The following is a 16,976-nucleotide window of genomic DNA, read 5'->3' as shown; positions in this document are numbered from 1 at the left end:
GATTGTGTGTGACTTCCATGGTGAGGCCATAAATGACATGGACACTTCTGCCCTGCTCTCTTGGACAGCTTATTTTGGGAGAGGCCAGCCGCCATGTCATGAAGACACTCAAGAAGCCCTGTGAAGAGGAAGCAAGGCCTGCCAACAACAGCCAGCACCAACTTTCCAGCCAAGGGATTGAGCCATCTCACAGTGGATTCTCCAGCCTCCACGAAGCCTTCATATGACCAAACCAATACCAACATGTAACTGTGACCTCATGTGAGTCCCCAAGCCAGAATACCCATCTCCTGTCTCATAGAAATGATGAGAAATAATAAATATATGTGCTCACGCATATTACCATCTAATTTTCTACATTATATGTTTATTTCCCCACTGTATATAAGATCCAAGGACTGTTTTTTTTTCACTGCTATATTCCAAGAACCTAGAACAAATCTGGCATATGGTAAGTATACAATAAATATCTGTTGAATTAATTAATGGGAAAAAATAAATGAATGATGAACGGCTGCTCTGGAAAAAATACCTTGAAGAGTGGCAGGAGCGGAAAGAGGAGGATCAGATGGGAGGCTAACAGCCAGCACCACCTTGCCAGCCAAGTGACTGAGCCATCTTGCAGTGGATCCTCCAGCCCCCATCAAGCCCCAACTAAGCCACTAAGTTTCATGGTAATTTCTTACACTGCAATAAATAACTAATACTGGACCAGTGAGAAAAGGAGTCAAGAATAATCTCAGCTTTCTACCTTTAATAACTTAATGGATAGTGGTGCTATTAATCAAGTCAGGAAAGAGAAAGGACAATAATTACACCTATAGTATTACCCAAAGTCATGATAAATTATTTTCCATATGCTTTTGCTAAAATTTATGTAGTCATTCAACTCATTTTATTGAGTATCTACCATGAAACCAGCAATATGGAAGAACCTTCTGATATAGAACTGAATATAATTTAGTCACTGCCCTCAAGTAATAAGTCTGGAGAATCAAGAATCTGAAAAATGTTTGTAGCTTTTGTTCAAAATTTTCTCTCAGCCATTTAAAGGGAAAATTATGAAGATTGTATAGTGGGGACAGACTGGGATAGCAGTCCACAAAAACTTAGGAAGCCCTTCCATAGCACAGAGTCAATGCTGAGGAACAGCTGCCCAGCCAGGGGCTACATTTTCCAACCCACCCTTGCATCTAGGTGTGGCCACATGGTGCATTTGGACAATGGGTGATAAACTAGTATGAGAATAAGAACAGAAGTAATGTGTGTTTCTTCTAGGCTGAGGATATCAGAAAACAGACATATCGTCTCTACACTGCTTATTTCTCTTTCTACAGATTCAGTACAGGTAATCATGTGGCTCTAGGCAATGCCAGAGTCACAAGAGGGAAGGAAACTGAGTCCCCATCCCATTTGGTAGACAAGAGTCTTTGCCCACCAGGGACATCCTCATTGGACTATTGTGTGAGTGAGAAATAACATTCTATTGTTTTTAAGGCAATAAAAATTGCCTACATTTCAGTTTTATTTATTACAACCACCCACATTTTCTTAAGCAGTAGCGAAAGAAACATAAATAATAGTTTAATGCCAAATCAAAAATGTCAAATGCAAAATTATTTTATGCTATTACAGTATAAAATTATGTCCACTTTGGGGCAAGGACTTATAAAAATGCAGAAATAAACATGTAAAGTTATTAAGTAGGAACGATTATAGATACATTTTTATCTTATTAAATTTCAGTTATTTTTGAAAAGGTAATATACATTCTGTTTAAGAAGGTTAAAGTGAGTAATTACACTTGAATAAAGTTTCAACCTGAAATACTTTAGTTATAATTGGAGAATTAACAGAAGATTAAATTCTAGATATCTGGAAATTTTACCTATGTGAGATCTGCTCATTAACCCATCAATACCAGAGAGAAGAGGTATTGCTGGACATGGTCCTATCAACTGGGGGATAAGTACTGGAGGAGATGTGAAAGAGAGGGTGATGGGGCTTCTGAGGTAAGACATGGAAAATTGTGAAGATATTTGTGTCCCTTATGGACACTCACCAAATGGTGACCTGGGCAGAGGAGGATTTTAATAATAGGATGACCAGTTCTGTGGATGTCAATGAGTGGCTTTCCCCCAGCCATTCCTGTCATTGTCCAATGGGCTCATGAGCCAAGTGGCTGTTATGGTTTAGATGTTTGTCTCCTCCAAATCTCATATTGAAAAGTAATCCTCAGTGTTAGCGGTGGGGCCCAGTGAGAGGTGTTTGGATCATGGGGGCGAGTCCCTCATGAATGGTTTAGCACCATGTCCTTGATGATAAGTGTGTTCTCGCTCTGAGTTTACATGAGATCTGTTGTTTAAAAGTATGTGGCACCTTCTCTTTTGTTCTCTTGCTCCCACTCTTGCTGTGTGATATGCCTGCTCCCACTTTGTCATCCGCCATGTGTAAAAGCTCCTGAGGCCTCACCAGAAGCCAAGGAGATGCCAGCACCAGGCTTGTACAGCCTTCAGAACCATGAGCTAAGGAAACTTCTTTTCTTTGTAAATTACCCAGCCTCAGGTATTTCTTTATAGCAATGCAAGAATGCTGTAATACCATGGCCGTGATGGCAGGGATGAAGGCTATGCATGGGCTCAACAACATGGACATTCACTCACCAAGGCTGACCTGGCTATGGGCACTGCAGAGTGCCTACTCTACCAGCAGCAGGGACCAACACTGAGTCTCCTTATGGTACCATTCCCCAAATGATCAGCCAGCTACCTGGTGGTAGATTGGTTAATTTGGGCCACTTCCATCACGGAAGATGCAGCACTTTGTACTTACTAGAATAGACACAAAGAAGAGGAGATATGAAGACAGATGCAAAGATAGGAGTGATGCAGCCACACCCGGGAAGCCAAGGAATGTATTCTGCTGCCAGAAGCTGGAAGAAGCAGGGAACAGATTCTCCCTAGAGCATCTGCAGAGTGTGGCCATGCCGATACCTTGATTTTGACTTTTGGCCTCCAGAACTGTGAGAGAATAAATTTCTGTGATTTTAAACCACCAAATATGTGGTAATTTGTTATGAGAGTCCTAGGAAATGAATACGAAGTTTGTATTAGCTTCACAAGGCTGCTATAACAAATTGCCATAAACTTGGTGGCTAAAAGCAATTAAAATTTATTCCCTTATAGCTCTGGAGGCCAGAAGTTCAAAATCAAGGTGTCAGTGGGGGTCTGCCTCATCGAAAGGATCTAGGGAAGGATCCTCCCTTGCCTCTTCCAGTTTCTGTTGCCTCCACATATTTCCGAGCTTGTGTTCACATCACTCCAGTCTCTGCCTCTGTTTTCACGTCTTCTTCTCTGCGTGTCTGTGTCTTCTCTTCTGTTCACCCTCTCTCTACCAATTAGCTCAGGATAAATGCCATCAGAAAAGGTATGGCTTTCAAGATCTAGTCATTGATAAAAAGAAATACAACTTTTGGAAGCCCTTTTGTATAAAGAAAAAGCACTCAACTTGAAGTTAAAAGGCATAGGTATGAGTCTTGACTCTATCCCCTGACATAGGATCAATCATTTAACTTCTCTGAGGCTTTGCCTCTTTATCTGAAAAGCCAAGAAAGAAGAGGGTTGTTAAAATCCACCGAAGATCAGATTCTATAAACAAAAACTCTTTGTTAAATTAACCATGACACAAATTATTCTATTGTCTTCCCCGAATCCCACAACCCCTCCAACATTTACAATTCATCTTTAGATAGCAGATTATCCCTTAAAGTACCATTTTACTCTCTGAAAAAGTCCTAGAAATACTACCCTCTGTCAATGCAGCAGACCGCTACCTTGCAAGGAAAAGATGGTCTACTTACATAATTATCCTCAGTTATGTTTACAGCATTGAAGCAGGCAATATCTGACTTTCATTCCTGAGTGAAATCCAGACCACAGCCCAGGGAGGACCAAGCCATGGCATTCTGTTGCTCCCCACTGAACGTCCCACACCATAGGGTCTGGCTTTGGCTGGAAGAAGGGCAACCTCACCCAGTCCTCCAGAAGGTGCACACACCCAAGTGGATGCTACTGCCATTAAGGGGCATTTCCTTCAACTCCCACGTGGAAAAGGGGGCAAAGTGGACCCTAGTCCACTGTCACTCACACACATGTACAGATCCCAGGGTCCACACAGATACAGATCCCAGGGTCCACATCTATCACATATATGAACATTATCACACAGACCCCTGCAGACACATCTGTGAGGCATATGCATTCCCAAACACGCAGACAGACTCATGATAAATTTGTTCCTACCCAGCCGTGACTTCTAAATGCTTGGAGAAACCAAGACATAGTAGAAAGGAGTGTGCAATTATCATTTCCCATGATGCCGTTACTTAAGAACTCTTTGTGTCCGTCCTTCTAATGGCACCAATGCCTCCCATCAAGCCTTAAACCTCACCTAAATTATGTCATTGGGCTTTTTCATCCATAAATGAGCATACCAGGTGCCAAGGGAATCAATATGCCCTTTCACATGCCTTAGACCAGTGTCCAAAGAAAGATAAAATGTTATTCTATAAAAGCTTTCTCCCAGCATTTCTATTCCTTTACATTTTGTGCCATATACAACTATGGTTTTTTAATGATCTTATTTCTGACAGCTGTTTTTCTTCAGAACATCAACAGCTTCTTTCCTAAATTAGTTTTAGTATGAGTTCCATTTCTAATTAGCTCAAATTAAAGTCCTAGAGAGCAGCGAGGTAATATTTAAACCCTCAGGCTAAAATTTCGGAGTAGGTGCAGAATGTTGACTCTAAATGAGTTTTTCCTGTGACATAACACGCATGAAAGCAGGATTTCTTTCATGTGTGAAATGTCTTAAATCAGACTTACCCTTTGTGATTCTCTTTTAGCTTTAAATGTCATTTAAGAAAAAAAAAGAAAAGAAAATTAAGCATGACATTCCCCAATATCCTCTGCTCACTGTGTTATAATCCCTATCACTCCCCAAGTGAATTGGAGAGAGTGAAGACACAATGAACAGAAACTTCCCTGATGCTTCACAGAGGAGGTGTTCTCCGGGACCACACAGCCTCCACCATGTCCATCTACGAAGGGCTGTGGCAAGCCATATACACAAAGATGCCTGTTTCCTGTCTTCTCAGTTAAAAACAAAAACAAAACACTGGAAGGAACCCCAAAGCCAAGCTGCCATGGGTTGCAGATTGCCAGCCCTTAAGTAGTGTTGTCCATGGGTAAACAGGTGACGGATAAGGGCAATTTCAAGAAATAACAAACTCGAGGCATGAATGTGGTTATCCAAACATCAAGGGACTCCTTCATTTGCATTTGGATAATTGTGCAGTTATACGATTTGTTACATGGAGACCAGATGGAAGTAAGAGAGCTCATCCTCAACTTCCTGTACCTCTGGAAGTCTTTACACACATGCTGGAGAGATAGATGAGAGTTCATTAGCATCAAACCACCATGGATTTCATAATCAATTCCTAATATCTGAATAAGTGCAGAAAAGTCACAGGCATCTAGAAGTGTGGCCCAAGTCCTGTTCTTCAATCGGCCCACCCATTTCTCAAGATTTCATTGAGAAGATCAAGAAATCTAATCTTCCTTGGATGCAAAATGGAGGTGGTGAAAATTGGAAGTATGTCCTTCCTGGTAATGAGGCAATTTCAGTACATAGGAAGTGCTCTGAAATCTTTAAGGTATACAGTCTGACTCACTAGAACAAGAAAGGGCCCCACTTGTTGCCATTTTATGAGGTGACCACCCCAGCTGGATAAGAGCTACAAGTGTCCATTGGGTCTACCTGGGTGTGGGTCAAGAAAGCAGAGTTAAGTGCCCTGAGGTAAGCTGAGATTTTGGTGTTCAATAGGAAAGAATGTAAGAATTGACTTTGCCACCTACTGCCTGGGTGACTTTGCGCAAGATCCCAAATCCCTGTGTATCTCGATTTTGTTATCTAAAAGATCACATGATGGAGGATGTAAGCAAGTAACACAGCCAAGACCCAGTTTACAGTGTCTAGTACCTAACAGACTCTTGACACGTTTCACTTGCCCTTGAGTCAATCTTTCCATGTCACTGAATATTCTTCCACAACACGATTTTAATGGATATAGTCATCCATTGTTTAAATGTACCATTATTGACCAATGTAAAAATGTTCTTTTACCTCAAATTTTTATATGTAAAACAAAAACATGTTTGAGGACTAAACCCACACTGTAGTATAAATTAAACTGGATGTAGGCCAGGCATGGTGAGTCACACCTGTAGTTCCAGCACTTTGGGAAACCAAGACAGGAGGATGGCTTGAAGCCAGGAGCTCAAGAGCAGCCTGGGCAACACAGCAAGACCTCATCTCTACAAAAAAATAAGAAAAATTAGCTGGCCATGGTGGTGTGCGCCTGTAGTCCCAGCTTCTTGGGAAGCTGAGGTGGGAGGATCCACTGAGCCCAGGAGTTTAAGGCTGCAGTGAGCTTGGATAACGACTGCACTCCAGCCTGGATGACAGAATAAGAACATGTCTCAAAAAAGAAAAAAGGAAAAAAAAACCTAAAAACTAAAAACTGGATGTAGTTTGCTAATAACTAAACAGCAAATTAATTGTAACATGCTTACATATCAATGATGTCTTTCTTCTTTAATCATAAACCTGCTCACTAAGAAGCTGCTGAAGTCCATGGCAGTGACAGGTACATGTCTGCATCCTTGTCCTGACCTGCATCTTCTTTGATTGTCCCCATCTGTGTCTCCGACTGGCACTGCCGAACCGGCTTGCTACCTGATCAATGTTGTACTGAACCGGACTGCTAACTGATCAATGTTGTTGAGCTCACTGCACAAAGCTGTTCTTACAAGGTAGATTTCTGCCTGGAATAGTCATACTTACACTGTTTATATTCCTTACTCCTGACCCATCCAACGCAGCACAAGTTCTATTTATTGCCATAGAAACATAGGTCATTTGGAAACACCTCCTTCATTTCTATGGAATGTTCAAACATTTCTGACATTTTGGACTCTGTTCTAGCCTCTTGTTAAATATATCCAGAAAAGAGATAAAGCTTTATAGGGGTGCTATATGCACACATATGCTATAGAATAAACTATCTAAATGCTTAAAAATACTTTCCATCTGGCACCGCACCTTAATAGGTAGACAGAAATTAAGTATGTGTATATCTATCTGTATAGATACGTATAAATATATATCCCCAAAACAAAAACTCATTCTCTTACTTATACATAGGTAGAATATAGGTGAATATACATATACATTTATAGGTAGAACAAAAAAACCCCTCAGCCTCTTTAGGGCCATGTGTTTTCTCTGAGTAATTGTCACAATTAATTAAAATACATGTGTATGCCTTTTTAGATAAATTCCATCAGACCAGTTTCTGTCTGGTTGGAAAATAATAACTGCCTATTTGCTAAGTGCCCCTGCCCCCATACTATGTTCCAGTGAACTAAAGACCTCTGGCAATCATAGATTTACAGCTCAGCAAGATTAAACAATTTATTGTTATTTATGACATCCAAGCTGGATCTTCTGTATTATATTCCACATTAGCATCTATCACTTTACATTTGGGAGATCCTGTCCAAAAAAAGATTATGCCTCCTAACCAAACATTCAGCAGGGCTGCAGGAACAGGCCCCCTGAACAAACATCCTGCCAAAGTACTTTAAAGCACCGTGAGCTCCCACAGCTGTGCATTTTCAGATGACTCAGCAGATTAGCGTGGAGTCTTTTAGCCTCTGCTTGGTCTGTTCCTTTCAGTAATCTCTCACATGGCCCAGTCCATTCGGTTTGAAAATCCTCATGAAATGAGCAGATTAAGATCTGGCTTCAGTAGAGGGCCATGGGGTGGGCATGGAGGGGAGAGGGTTTGCTCTTAACACAGCCTGAGCCTCAGAAAGGTTTCATATGGAAAAGCATGGCACTGACTCAGCTCATGCTTAACAGGAAATAATGCACAGACCACACCAAAAAAGCCCTTTATGTTGTGTGAAAGTCTATGCTGGAGCAGCTGCTGCCACCTCATGTACTGTGATAGAGTGTGCATGTGTGTGTTTGTGTGTGCATGAGTGTGAGTACGCACACAAATGTGTGCTGGGAGGGGGAGGAGCTCACACCTTCAACAGTCGCCACCTCAGCCTTAGCTAGCAGCATGGAGAAATGCCAAAAGTCAAGAGGAAGCTGCACCAAAGCAACTGTGATCACCACATCAGCAGGCGCTTTCTGGTTAGTAAAGCTACTGGGACAAAAAAACACACTATCTCATCCTTCTTTTATTTTAATCAGAGCAAAATATTTTTATAATAATTGTGTTACATGAATAAATAATTCATAATGCTGTAACCCATGATCACATTCAATCTTCCCAACAACCCTAGAAGATATGTAGACAAGTATTATTACTTTCCCTATTTTTATAAATGAGGAAATAAACCCCAGGAGGCTAGGCGACTTCCCCACGGTCATAGAAGTTGCAAACAGTAGTATCATGATTCAAATCCAAAGCTTCTCCTTTTGTCTTTATCATTTTAATTTTGAAGGTAATGCATATGCATGTATGATCTTTTAAATCCAGAGATGTATATGGAATAGATAGGAAAAGGGACTCTCCTTCCCCATTATACAGCCCCTCCACCCAAGCTATATCCACTGTTGACTAGAGTATGTCCTTTCAATCCTATTTTCTATGCCTACATTATATACAGAAAAGCAGGATTACGTTACACACAATATTCCAGTCATTGCTGTTTTTCACCAACAAGCTATCATTCACATCTTTTTCATACTATATATAAATTTAAATCCTTTATTTTAGTGGTGTATATTGTGCAGTTGTGTCATAAATTATGTACCTGTTCTCTGTTGAACATATAGATTTTTTCTGAGTTTTTCCTTAGCAAAATGCTGCAGTGAGTACCCTTGTACATAGATGTTTGTACATTTGTTCTAGAAAAATCTACAGTAAAGATTCTTAGATTAAGAGATTCCCAGGTTACTAGAAAACTACTCTATTAATTTAGATATATACTTCCAAATTGCCTGACCAAAAAGTTATGTCAATTTAACTTCTAAGAACAGTATACAAACATGACAATTTTCCATCACCTACACCAACTCTGGGTAATTTCATCTTTTTTACAAGTTGATGGATTGTTTTAATTTGTATTTCTCTGGTTATTAATAAGGTTGGCCACCTGTTCATGTGTTATTATTGATGATATTTGTATTGAATTGTTTGAATTTTCTTGATTTGGAAAACCTTTTTACAAGTCATAGACATTAAATATTTGTTGTAAAACTCTCCTTCCAGTATTTTGTATGTGTTTGGTCAAGTAGAATAAACTCTTGTCCTCTGATTTCAGATTCCTTTCTCTTTCCATTAGAAATCCCTAAATGTAAAACCACATATTGATAGCTAAAAACCAGGATGTTTACTAGAGAAAAAGAATACAAAGGCAATAATTAAATATTATATTTATACAAAATACCTACTAGTACAAACTTAAAAAGAGAAAGTAAAAGTCAAATGCTTCTACGACTTCAGACTAAGAAAAAGAACTTTTGAGGTTGAATGTTCCTGAAATTTTTCTTTTCATACAACTACGGACATGACTTCAAAAGTTGATGTTACTAAAAATGTAAGATATGAAAGATATTTGAAGACTCAGAGAAGTTGGATTTTCATTTTAACAAGTCACATATATATTCTAGATATCCTCTTATTTGTAACTAAGAGAGTCAAATCAGATGAAAGAATCTAAAAATTTCCCTTTGACTGTGTTAAGTAGAAGTAGTAGAGGCATATTGGCCAAATCTTGAGTGTTTGCAAATTGACTCTTAAGGCTATAGGCTGGCACAGGTCACTGAAGCCCTAGCTTTCTATCTTTAATTTTAAAATCCCCAAACAATTTATACTAATTTTTCTTGTCCATTATTTCCAAATAATCTTGTTTAAATGTTATTACAGTGCTTGCTCTTGTTACTGTTGTCTAACAGAAGGGTATCCGGGGCCTTAAAACTGAGAGGGTTAGGATTAATGATTCCAATACCTATGCTTGGACATCTCCAAAAGTGGGTTCCAACTTCTTGTCCTCAAGTCTGTACAGAAACTAGCAAACTTCCAGAGTTCACAAAAGGCTCAAAGAGAACAGATGTTTTATAGAAAATTCTTAGAGCAAGTTTCACGCATAATGTTGCTGACGTGTGTCTGCCTTTTCAATAAACATCACTATGCTTTATCACAAGATTTAATAAAGCAGCTTAGTTAAAAATGCCATCTGGGTCTCTGGACACATTAAACAAAGCTTAAAATAACCACCCCAGCAACTGGGAGGACCCAGCTGTTCTCATAATCTGTCCCACTCCTTTTACTTCCCCATAAAAAGAGTGAATGAAGACCACAGACTAAAAGCATCCAGAATGAACTGACACAAACAGGGAGATAGATGGAGCCAAGGGCTCCTGTAAGTTTGCTATTGCTCACATAATAGATTTGCTAATTCCACAACCTGGGGATGGTGATTCAGAAAGGGAAGCAGAAAGAGGGAAGAGAGAATCATAGAAGGGCTCATTCAAGTTTTCTAATGTATCACAAACCTGTCCTCCCTAATGTCTGGATCATAGCAGCCCATTCCATTCACCTATTCTGTAGTGAACTCCAGTAGAAAATACAAAGCCATCACCACCCAGTTCTTTCTCCCTTCTAGAGATGAGATATTAGCCACCCAATCCCAGATTCTCAGATCCATTCCAGGAAAGAAGCCCTAGGTATTGAAGCACAGCTTTCCCTCCCTCCCTTCTTTCTTCCACCCCAAGATTTGTTCCCCAGATAGTTCTAGAAAATGCAAAACCAAGTATATTCTCATTCTTTAGAGCAACCAGCTTTTCATGGCCAACTGGAATCAAATACAACCTGTACAAACATCTATCTGGAGGACACTCCCAAGGCTCCTACTGAGCCAGCCTTCTGCATACCACTGCATTTCAGCTTCCTAGTTCACAAGACACTGAGACATTCTTGAATTCTGCAAGGTGCACTGTGTGTTAATATCATTGCTGCTCATCATGTGGCCAATAAAGGGCATGACTAGTCAACAAATAAATTTTCTCTTGGCTAAAACTTGCAACAAAACTGTAAGCTGTTTACCAAGGGGCCCACTACGGGTTATATTCAATACATACAGTCAAATCATAATTATCTGAGATATATTCAGTTGACCATACACCTTTATATTTCAGTAAAAGGTCTTTACATTTCCCAGTGCTATCGATGTTACAAAGTGCTTTCATATGCAGTGCTTCATCTGATTTCCAGGATAATTAAATGATCCTGTCATACCTGATTTTTAGATGAGGAAACAAGTGGTTTCTGGGTGTTTCAAGAGGCTAACGCATCTGCCCTCCAACTTGTATGTGAAAACCAAAAACAAAATTCCAAGGCCCCTCAACCATCTGAATGGACTTTGACTCTTTTGGTCAACATATGGCAGAGCTAGGAAAAGAAGGTGAGTCTTCCAGCTGCTGATACAGGATTTTTTCTGCCATACTCCATTACCTCCAAGGCTAAAGTCAAAAGAGGGTGTGGTTATCACATGAAAAAATCTGATTTGGATTTCCCAAATGTGTATGTAGTATTTGGTGATTTACCTTAATTTAACCTACAGTTCTTTTGGGTTGTAACAGTCTGACTCCATTTTTGAAAACAAAACAAAATCGATTTTAAATGCTGAATTATAGATCTTTGCTGTCCAGTATGGTAGCTACTAACCACTTATGGTTATTTGCATTTCTATTTTAATTAATTAAAATTAAGTAAAATGCAAAATTCAGTTCTTCAGTTGCTCTAGCCACATTTCAAGTGTTACAGTAGTCACATATGGCTAGTGGCTGGGACAATGCAGATTATAGAACAGCTCCATCATCAAAGAAACTTCTATTGAACAGTGCTATTACATAATGTCATCTCCAGAGAAAGAAGACTTTAGAAAAAGTCAGAAACGGCCGGGCGCAGTGGCTCACATGTGTAATCCCAGCACTTTGGGAGGCCAAGGCAGGCAGATCCCTTGAGGTCAGGAGTTCAAGACCAGCCTGGCCAACATGGTGAAACCCCGTCTCTAGTAAAAATACAAAAAATTAGCTAGGCGTGGTGGTGCATGCCTGTAACCCCAGCTACTCAGGAGGCTGAGTTGGGAGAATCACTGGAACCCAGGAGGCAGAAGTTGTAGTGAGCCAAGATTGTGCCACTGCACTCTAGCCTGGGTGACAGAGCAAGACTCCATCTCAAAAAAAAAAAAAAAAGAGAAAGAAAAAGTCAGAAACATCTTGAGGCAGGCATAGTGCTGTCATCTGTCCAATATTGAAGATGATTTAAGAATAAGAAAGAAGAAAAGAACAAAGAAGAGAAAAAGAAGTTGCCTTAGGTGTACCCACCCAGAAAAGGACAAAGGCATTCTTGTAGTCATTGTGTTGTATTTTAGCTCTTAAACTTTTTAAGAGATTAGAATAATTTGACACATAGAAGATCTAAACCACTGAAGAGGCTCTGAAGCAGATAAAAGTAGAAAGAAAATAAAAAACTAATTAGTTACAAACTAAGCTTAACCACAATTCATTTAAACGATACTATTTACTCTTTACATGATTGGTTTTTCTTTTGCTTTATAGTATGACATAGTTTATATCTTTAAAGGGGAATTAAAATATTTCTGGGAATTTTTAAATGTAAGTTCACATAGCCACATAAAAACTACAGAAACAGATAAAACCTATCTTCTCATTTATTCCCTAATCCATTCAAATTAAATATAAAAATCCAAGCAGCCACAGTGATATTCAAAAAAGCAAAAGTGAGACAAAACAAAATTCATTTGTCACCTGTGGAGGTAGTTAACTCGCCTAATCTTCACTCCAAACAACAGTAATTTTTAAAAGACAGAAATAAACATATGTTCTGCCTTCCCGGAAGGAACTATGTTTCAGGGTAGCCAAATAACCCAGTTGTGAAGAAAATGGTCTGCTTATAGAAAAATGCCAGCTAAAACATGTTGATAGAATTAGAGAATTAGAAATTCACCATTTTGAAACCCCTAATGAAATAATCAACTCAAGCAAGGATCATTAATAAATGCTAAAACAATCAAGTAAATATTGATACAGAATATAACTGAATATACACATGGTACAAAGTTCACATCCCCACTTGGCTTGACCCAAGGGGGAATATAGCAGAGGAGATAGGCAGTGATCGCCCTAACCTTCCGATCATCTCACCATCACTAATGATGGGATGTGAATACACATTATTGCCTATGAAATAGTCTTTAAAAAAAGAAGTTGAACCTGAATCTAACTAAACCTTGCAATGGGCTGAACGTGTATGTCTTCCCAAAATTAATATGTTGACATCCTAACCCCAAAGGTGCTGGTATCAAAAGGTGGGGCCTTTAGGGGTCATTAGATCATAAGGACAGAGCCCTCACGATTGGAATTAGTGCCCTTATAAAAGAGGCCCCAGAGAGCTAGCTAGTCTCTCCCACTATGTGAGGGCCCAGCAAGAAGGCCAATCTATGAACCAGAAAGTTGGTCCTAACCAGATATCAAAACCGCATGCTCCTTGATCTTAAACTTGCTAGTCTCTAGAACTGTGAGAAATAAATTTCTGTTCTTTATAAGTCATCCAGTTTTTGGTATTTTGTTATACCAGGCCTAAAAGCCTTTAGAACTAACTTCCAGCTAACCAGGAAAAAACAGAGTGAAAAGTTAAATGACACCATAAAAAGCAACCAGAAAATTCCAGAAGGGGAAATATTCTACAGGACCACTGACTAGTTTTTCAACAAGCCAATTTCATTAAATAAATACATAAACAAAGAGTGAGGGTATTTTCCAGGTTAAAAAAGTCTTGAGCTAAATAATCAAATGCAATGTGTGTCCCTTGATTAGAAGAAACTAATTTGAACAAACCAGCCACAAAAGATATTTCAGGGAGACCAAGCTGGAAGGATCACTTGAGGCCAGGAGTTTGAGACCAGCCTGGGCAACGTAGTAAGACCTCCATCTCTACAAAAACAATAAATTAGCTGGGCATGGTGGTGTGCACCTATAGTCCTAGCTACTCAGGAAGCTGAGGCAGGAAGATCACTTGAGCCCAGGAGTTTGAGGCTGCAATGAGCTATGATTGTTTCACTGCACTTCAGGCTGTGTGAAAGAGCAAGACTTTGTCTCAAAAAATAAAAGGACATTTCATAATAATTGAGGAAATCTGAATGTGGACTGGGTAATAAAAGATATAAAAAAACTATTTTTTATTTTGTTTGAAAAGATGATTTTGTAACTATACAGGAAAATGTTCTTATTTTTTAGAAATCTGCACTAAAGAATTTAGGGGTAAAATATCATTTTCTTTAATATACTTTCAAACACAAGCAAAAAATAATCATGACACAAATATAGCAAAATGTTTACAATCTATATTCTATGTTTGCCTATGAGTGCCATTAATCTCATCTCTCTGCTTTTCTGAAAGTTTGAAAATTTCAAAGTTTTATAATAAATTTTTTTACATCCCATAATTTTATAATAAATTTTTTAAAGTTTGAAGCAAATCAACAACTATAGCTTCAAAAATATCCTGACCCACAATAAACATTGAACAGGGTATATTTCTCCCATTTCCTAAAAAAGTTGGCCCAGGAAGGAGTATGAGAGCTGCCATAGCTCTCCCAAGGCTCATTATTCTCCATCACTCCATGGGAAATCCCAAAATAAATTTTTTAAAAAGTTGTTTAAATTTATAATGTTTTTCATTCTATACTAATTTTATAATAAAATAATTTTATGTTTTTGATTTTATATTTTTAATTTATAAAAATTTTTATACATGTTTATGTTTGAAATGTCTATTTCAAACTTTATGAGATATTAAAATATAAGTAATATAGTTCATCATTTTAGAAATGCCATGCTTTTCTTCTCCAGCAATTACATAATCAAAGAGTAACTGTAGTTTTTCCTAGAACATTGCTTTGTAGGCTGGGCATGGTGGTTCATGACACTTTAGGAGGCCAAGGCAGGCAGATCTCTTGAGATCAGGAGTTTGAGACTAGACTGGGCAACACAGAGAAACCCTATGAGTAGTAAAAACACAAAAATCAGCTGTGCGTAGTGGCGTGTACCTATAGCCCCAGCTACTCAGGAGGCTGAGGTGGGAAGATCACCTGAATCTGGGGAGGTCAAGGCTACAGTGAGCCAAGACTGTGCCATTGCACTCCAGCCTGGGCAACAAAGTGAGACCCCGTCTCAAAAAAAAAAATGAAATTTAATTTAAAAAAAGAAAATTGCTTTGTAAAATTAACTTTTTCCATCAAAACCAAGATTTTTCAGATATAGAGAATGCAGCCCACTGGTCAGATTTGTCAGTTCAAAGAGAATAAATTCTAGTTTCCTATTTTTCTAGCCTGCTTATGATTATCCAATAGGATATCAAAAAAGACCAAAGCCTTTGGGATCCAAGTTCAGTATTCCTGAGTCTAACTCAGGATGCCAAATCAGGAGACAAGCACATTCTCATCAATTTTCAATCATTCAAGACCAATTTTGCTTATAATTATCCAGTTCTTTTAGACCGTCTTTCTCCTGAAGCCAGCCTTATGGCTGTTCACTTCACTTTAGCACAAGCCCCCAAGAAGGTGAACAAAATGAGGAAAAGATTGGTTAAAGTTGGCTGTTTGAAATTCTGAAACATGTCCACCATTCCCCTCACCCATGCCCACCCCTCTTAGAAGTAGTACTTTCAGATTATTTAAGAGTCGATGCTTCTATGTGGATTTTGTCATCTGTCCTTTATAACAGCTAGTAGGTTTAATTTGACTCTATTTTAAGCATATATTGACCTATGCTAATTATCTGTTAAAATAAATTCCACTCTTAGAGTTAATAAAGTGTGTTTGTCATGGAAGACCCATTGAAGTAAGAAGCTGAGGAGCCCTTATGGTAAAGTGGGACAAGAAATAATAAGACATAATAATTTTCCCATGCAAATCAACAACCGTAGCTTCAAAAATATCCTGACCCACAACAAGTATTGGACAGGCCATGTTTCTCTCACTCCCTAAAAAATTGGCTCGGGAAGGAGTATGAGAGCTCCCATAGCTCTCCCAAGGCTCATTATTCTCCATCACTCCACAGGAACAGCCTGTCAGAGAAGAGTGAAAGACCATTTGTCAACCTCTCTTCAACTCCCTGATTCTAGCCAAACTTCATCAATCCCAAGTGAGGAGCCAGAGAGAAACCAAACCCCATATATCCAGCATCATTGTCTACTGGAGTCAAAAATCACAACTCCACTACCCACCCCAACACCACTGGCCCTGTTTCTCCCAATTGCTTTTGATTGTGTTTTTTAAAAAATCCTCTTTCCCCATCCCTGCAACACCGAGAAGGAGGAATTATAGTAGATAAATATGAAGCACGGAGATCCTTTAAAAATGTTTTTAATAATAAATGAGAAAATGAAAAGGAGAGGGTTGGGAAGGAAGGAGGGAATTCAAATGCCAGGGAATTGTTCAGTTTCGCTTTTAAAGATGTTAACACTCATTTATACATCTGCAAGACACTCCCCTTAAAGAAAAGTTCTATGAGTGTGGGTCTGGTTGCATGAATAAGGATAAAATTACTTTTTTAGACGATGTTTCCCACATATAATTCGGAGACCCCTGAAATTAGGTATCCCTCTTGTAGATGTCCTTGAGATGCTGCTGGACCTGGGAAAGAGGAAACTGGGATATGGGTCTATGCCCAAAGGTGCTTCTAGTTATAGGACAGAGAGGAAAGGGGCAGAGGGAGAAAAACCCGAAGTCTGAGAATCTGGATTGCAGAAGACTACCGAGGTCGTGGGAGAAGGGAGAGAAAACAAGGATGAAAACCGAAAGGGGAAGAGG

At 39.0% G+C, this 16,976-nt stretch overlaps 1 pseudogene; it reads right to left on the bottom strand.

The window, feature by feature from the left end:
* LOC134756826 (phosphoglucomutase-like protein 5) overlaps positions 1–16,976 on the bottom strand; it is a 35,623-nt pseudogene that overhangs the window by 17,393 nt on the left and 1,254 nt on the right.

The sequence above is a fragment of the Gorilla gorilla genome, chromosome 12 (genome assembly GCF_029281585.2).
Source record: "Gorilla gorilla gorilla isolate KB3781 chromosome 12, NHGRI_mGorGor1-v2.1_pri, whole genome shotgun sequence".
Lineage (NCBI taxonomy): Eukaryota > Metazoa > Chordata > Mammalia > Primates > Hominidae > Gorilla > Gorilla gorilla.
This window is presented reverse-complemented; position numbering and strand designations above follow the sequence as displayed.